The 6,766-nt window shown below is 40.0% G+C and overlaps 1 pseudogene; it reads left to right on the plus strand.

Moving 5' to 3' along the window:
* The first annotated feature begins 4,561 nt into the window (after positions 1-4,561).
* Positions 4,562-4,812, plus strand: LOC122900926 (annotated as a pseudogene).
* The last annotated feature ends 1,954 nt before the right edge of the window (positions 4,813-6,766 follow it).

The raw sequence follows: 6,766 nt of genomic DNA on the forward strand, positions 1-6,766 counted from the left end.
GCAATAAAATTGTTGTGCTACAAATTGAGTAAATTTTGATTAACTGGGAAGAACTTTTCTGAAACTCCATGTGCAGTGTAACTCAATATTGTTTTGAAAAATGAGAATGTCATTGAAACCAAAGGGCATAGACATGAAATAGATGAATTCTGGGTTATTTATTGAATGCCTCTCATAGATGGAATTTTATAAAGTCTTATGTGGTTTGAATAATTTGTAACTATACATGCTTCTGTGCCCAGACATTTTAATCATTAATGATGCTGCAGCATAAAACACCCTCCAAGACATTTTTACTCCTTTTGGTAATCTAAGAATGAATTATAAAATTAACCTTTATAATTAGATTATTTTGGCTTATCCAGAGGAATGGAATTACTGTTAATTTAGACAGCTGATCAGTTTCTTACTAGGACTTTACAATGGCAGTCAAATTCAAGGACTCTTATTTAGGCACCTTTTCTGCATAGCTGTCCAACATCTATGTAGTCTTTGCCCCAATATTTTTAAGGCTGAATAACAATGGGAACATAGGGCTATTGATAGGGTGACCATATAATTCATCATTTGAAATGGGGCAATTTTGAGGGGGACACTTTTAATAAGTGCACTGGGACAACAGCTGTAAACAAGGATTATCCCAGTACACGAGACATGTGCCCACCATACCTACTCAGAGCCCGTTTGTTCTTGTTGCTCAGAAACCAGGGGCTCGTGACTCATTATTTACAAACCTCTCCAACCAAGATCCAGGTTCTGACTTATCAGAACACACTTATCCCGGAGGCAGCTTCCCCAGGCACCCACTGTACCAGGAGAAGGCAAGCTCTGCTGTAGATGGTCAGACCAGGTCTAGCCCTCAGGACCCTCACCTCTACTTACTTCCTTGTCTTGTTGGTTAAATTTTCCTTAATAGATTAAGGCTGAAATGAGATTCCAAGGATAAAAATGGAGTAAATTCCATCTAAGCACCGAACACTGCGCTGTGCTCTGTGTGTGCGTGTGTGTGTGTGTGTGTGAGAGAGAGAGAGAGAGAGAGAGATGATAATGAAGAAATGGGGAACTGAAATGTAATATTGTCATGAGTTCTGTCCTCTTCCTGACTAATGATGTGATCTTTAATCTCCTTGAGCCCCAATTTCTCCATATATAAAATGAAAATGATACTAATCTTTACTTAGAGTGGTTTGTCTACTATCCTTCACATCTAGTCTCCCTTTCTTCCTTTTAGTAATAGAATTAGTCAAATTTTGATTGGGCACATACTCTCCAAACCAGCTGTACATCCACCAGCTTTTCTTGTAGCTCTGGTGAAGGGGATGCCTCTTCACAAGGAAGATCACATCTTCACAAGGAAGCTGTGGCCCTCCCTTCCCTCTTTCTCCCTTTATTCTGGTGAGGAAATGGCAATAACCAGAATGAGTAACCCAGACCCAGAGGTGACACCTTCAATCTGGTGGAGACATTCACTTCTATACTAACACATGAGAGAAAAATCAGTGTTGACCTCACTTAAGACTGTACTTGGGGGCCATAACTCATGCATAGTGGCTTTGAAAGCTCAATAGAGCTTGAGTCAAAAGGTGAGTATAGTCCTGCTCTATTGCTTGGGTGACCTTGAGCATCTCTAAATGTCATTTTTCTCATCTTGAAATAGAAATAATACCTGAGAGATAGGTGATATTAAATAATGAATACATATACCATACCGTTACTACTTTTCTTTCTGAACGAGGGCTCATCTCCATGCGTTTATTCATTCATTTGCAAAGATTTAAGGATCCAGGCACTATCCAAGACATGGGGTTATCTAGCATTGCATAAGGCAGCGAAAGTTTCCAAGTCTTCTGTGTACAGAGGGTGAATAGACCAACAAGATGAGTGTTACAATGATCATAAAACAAGATGATGTTCTGTAGATTGAGTAGGAGGGCATTATGAGACATGGTCAGAAAAGGAATCTGATATTTCTGTTGAGACTGACTAACAGAAGGAGCCAGTTTGTGAAGATTTGTGGGGAGAAGATTCTAAACAGGGAGAACACCTAGGGCAAATAACCTATGGTAAGAAGAGCAAAGCTTATTCAAAGATGAGAAAGAAAGCCAGTGTGGCTGGAGCAGAGTGAGTAAGTGATGGGTAGTAAGAAATCAAATCAGACTGGGCTCCCTGCTCAGCAGGGAGCCTGCTTCCCTTTCTCTCTCTCTGCCTGCCTCTCTGTCTACTGTGATCTCTCTCTGTCAAATAAATAAATAAAATCTTAAAAAAAAAAAAGAAATCAAATCAGAGGTAGGAGAAGCCAGATCAATTGCTGTATAGTTCAAAGAATTAATTCCAAGCATGATGAGAAGTCATTAGATGGTTTTCCATAGGAAAGATACAACCGAAGTGCTTCTGCTCAGACTTCCTCAGAGGCCAATACTGTAACTAAGTGCAGGCAGCACTTGTGAAAACACAACCTATTATAAGTCAAGCAGCTTCTTAAAAGAGGGAGAAAGTTCTAACTACCAGTTATCTGAGAAAAAACAAAGGTGTTACCAGGACAATGTTTATACCCAAGGCAGGCACCACTGCTGAGTCCCTTATTGTCATTATTTAAAGAGGTTAGTAGCTTAGAATTTTATGTCAGAAATGCCTGGCTTTGAATCCCAGTTTCTCTAACACCAGGTGTCTGACGTTAGATAAGTCACTCCACCTCTTGGAATTTCATTCGTTTTCATATGTAAAATATGAAAAATAACATTCATTTCAGCAATCTTATTGTAGGGCTTCCATGAGATATTACATGTGAAATAACTGATTGTAAGTACTCAATTAAAAAAATGGTACATATATTTAGTTTTTATGTAGTCCTAGAATTCATTGAGAAATCACTAGGCCAGTCCAGTCCATTGCTCCATAGAGGTACTGAGGTGAAGACTAAAGGCTTTGAGACTCTTCCTTGAGTCCCACAAAGCCCTGTTAAAATCCTCTTATGTTTCCCTGGAGCCTACCTTCCCTCAGTGCCCACACTGACTGCCCCACCTCTGATACGCTCTGCCATACTATTACTCTCAGTGAGCTTTTGTCTTATGAAATTCCACATAGGTATGTCTTGTTTGAACATTCAATAAAAAATAGAAGCTCCTTGAAAGAAGCGACAACTTCTCATCATTCACCTGTCTTTTCCAAAGTGCTTTCACGTACAGAAGGTGCTTAAATAATGTATGTTTGATGAATGAAAGAATGAACAAAGAGACAAATAAGAGCATTCATTTGATTACCCTACCCTCCCTCAATTTCCGTCTACTGATATCTTCTCTTTGTCCTGGAATCCATTGTCCACCTTCTACATTCTGCCCCGGAGGCCAAATCAATGTGTCCCTTTGTTATCTGAATTCTGAAAGGTTTGGCCAATGAGATGCAGTGGCAGGAGACTGGAAGGTGGGCAAGAGAGTGAGGTCTGGACTAGGAGGTTCTCTTTATATAGCTACTTTTTCTGCGTTTCTATAACTGTTCCATCTAAGGCCCAGGTATGGTGACTCCCTGCTGTTGCTAGCCCTGGGAATTTCCATACTAGTTCCTCAAATGCTACCCTCACCATTGTAAGTAATCCATTTTTAAAACTACCATCAAATTACCCACTTTGGATCTGCCATTTCCTCACCAAGGACACTAATATATCTCAAATATATAAACTTGGCTAGATCTAAGTCTATCCTATTCCAGATTAAGACTTGGCCTCTATTTGTTCTAGAAGAGAAGATTCTACCACTCCCCTTGGTAAATTTCCATTGTTTCACAACCACACCAAATTGCTCTGAGCCTGCTGTAACTTGGGCAAACAAATTAATGAAACTGTCCATTGTCTTGAAGAACTAAGCAAATTGTTCATAGGAATTATAGCACTTACCAGACATGAACCATTGCTGACAGTTAAATGTTTTTAAGAAGAGTAAAAGAAAATGTCACTTCATGGAAGAAACTAAAAATACTTTTTGAAAGTGTATATTGTGCATGAGTTTTTTTTTCCTACTCTTAGTTGCCAGGCTGTGGGTGTTGAAAACTCTTTGGAAGATTTGGTCTGTCATGTTTAGATGGTAGGTGGCAAAAGAAATTCTTTTAAAAAATTTCAAGATGTTCATTCCATTGTCTCTTGTTTAAGTGTGAATAATAGAATGTTGAATCCAAAAATAATTTGTGCTGGTGCAGTGAAGGCCACTTGGCAGCTCCCAAGGAGGACAGGTTACCAGTGGAATGGTGTCTCCAAAATACCCCTTTCTGGCTCTCAGACCACCACCTAGATCACTCCTGCAACTGATTCTCATGAACACAGAGCATTCTCTGTCAAATACAAGCTTAGAAATGGAGAGGTAGTTTCAATAAATTGGAATTTTTATAGGAAAAAGCAGTAAAGTATTTTTCATTTGCCACACTGACATGTCCAAAGAAGAAAACTTTACTAATACAGATAAATGAGAAAGTAAAATGAGGATTTGTGCCCAGCTATAGCTACTCCTGTCTCGAGAGACAGACGACAGCTGGGCTGGTGGTGAGTGGCCCACAACATTTGCTCGTAGTTGAGATGAGTTTGCTCCTCAATCCCAAACCTTTCCTCAGGGATTCATGGGAAAGCCAGTATGGTGAAATTCAAGTGAGGAATGGAGTACAAAGCTACCTGGTATCTATAGTTATATGAACATGCAGGTTGCAAACACAGAGGAGTACACAGATGAAGCATTGTCTGGACATTTGGGTGAAGTTTTCATGAGATATAATAATGTCCTTTGTATCAGGGATGTTAAAGAGGAAGAAGATGGGGAAATGAGAGAATAACATCTTTTGTGAGGAATTTTTAAATATATATTTCCAGACAATAAGAATTTTTTTTTTCCTGAAAAAGAAGAGAAGGTGTGGGGGTGGGAAGGAGGAGGAGGAAAAATAAAAAGAAGAAGAATGTAGCAAAAGGAAGAGATTGAAAGGCTTCTAATTGGTTGATCTTGTTCCACTGATACCACTAAACATCTGTCTTCAGTACCCTGATTTCACAACATGGAGTTTCTTGGACACTCCCATGGAACATCTAGATATTCTGTGTAGTGAACCGCCCTTCACACTTTGCATACCACTCACACCTTCCCAGCCCCTGGCAGGATGGTATTCACTGGTCTGGGACTGTTGAAGTTCAAGACCTCAACAAAATGACCTTTTCCCAAGGCAAGCACAGCTTGTTGACCACAAACTCTCTTTGGTATTCATCATTCTGAGAATCACCTGCTTAGAGTTTCTCTCCCCAGAAGGGAAGAGAGAGACCTTGTGCTTGGTCAGGTGGACCAAGTGCGTGCAAAGTCTCTGCCTAGAAAGTAAGCAACATTTATAATTTGGCTATGAATCTCCCTACTGTTTCCAGTAGGAAACCAATTACTTTTCTGATTTAAGCATTCAACAAAAGTTATAGGTATTGGATATACATCCTTGAACCAATCAAACAAATTTAACTCTCTCATTCTAGAGAAGGCAGTTAAGTAATAAACTAAAAAAATGAATGAAACAACTACAAAAGTCCAATCCTCTTCCTGTATCCTGGTTTCAAAGAAAACCATGAAAATGAAGGTTCTTTATGAAAACTGAAGCCACGCCTTAGGCCACACCACTATTACAATCCCTTGCCACTAGGTTACATACACACCCTATCCCAGAGAGACACTGAAGCTAGACCTGCAAAAGATGTTGGAGTTGCAGATGCATTTGGGGCTTGGAAGCTAATACAAAATTAAGGCTGGTAAGAGTCTCTGACCTTTAGGTAGGACTCAGTCATCTTGGATGTGTAGGATCCCACCTGGTTTCCAGAGATTCCTGGAAAGGAATTTTTGCATATACCCATAGTAGCATATTCCAGGTGTGATGCCTGTTAGCTACACCATGCTTGTCATTGGGTCTAAACCAAACTTAATTTACCTTGTACTATTCTCAGGTTAGCAGCGCATAATTCTTTAAAAATTCCTCCCAGCTTCGTTTCATGTTTCTATTCCTATTATGGGAAATATAAGATTTTGGAAAATGAATATTACTTGGAGAAACCATGTGTCAGTTGTCAGCTTATCATCCCTTGGAGAGATCCTGGCTGAAAGTGAATCTAAGATGGAGGAAAGCAAAGTGTGAATGTGGAAAGAGGAACAGATATCTGGTCACAAAGGTATTATTTGTATGATTGTTACGGCTGTTGCTGTCACTGTGAATACATGGGTAGAAGTTCAATTTGAAATGGCATCTGAGAGTTCTGTGTTCCAAGTGCTGCCCACTGCTGGTGCACATCTGAGCCACCTGTAGAGTTTAGGACAGAACATATATTAAGGGCTTGCCCTGGGATCTTCACACTTGATCTTAGCCAAAAGGCCGAGAAGCGATTCCCTGGGATCTTCAGATTAGTAAGTCTGAAGTAAGGTCCGGGAATCTTGAATTCAAAGAGATTCTCCAGGTGATTCTAAAGTAAAGCCAGTGCCAAGAACCACTGATCTTGGCTGATTTTATCCTCCAATAGAGAAGTACATCAGCGGTTCCTGTGGAAGCACTGGTGCCCCAGAGTTCCCGAGCCCATTCATTTTGTTAGTGGGCAAGTCCACATACAAATTACATGCAATCATTATAATGCTAAACTTGGTCCTTTTGCACTTCCCCACTTTGATACTAACTTGTGCCCAGAAACAACCCAAGATCAGTTTTCTCCCTCCTTTTCCGTTAGCCATTTGTGCGTGCGTGCGTGTGTGTGTGTGTGTGTGTGTGTATAGCT

Source organism: Neovison vison, chromosome 1 (assembly GCF_020171115.1).
Source record: "Neovison vison isolate M4711 chromosome 1, ASM_NN_V1, whole genome shotgun sequence".
Lineage (NCBI taxonomy): Eukaryota > Metazoa > Chordata > Mammalia > Carnivora > Mustelidae > Neogale > Neogale vison.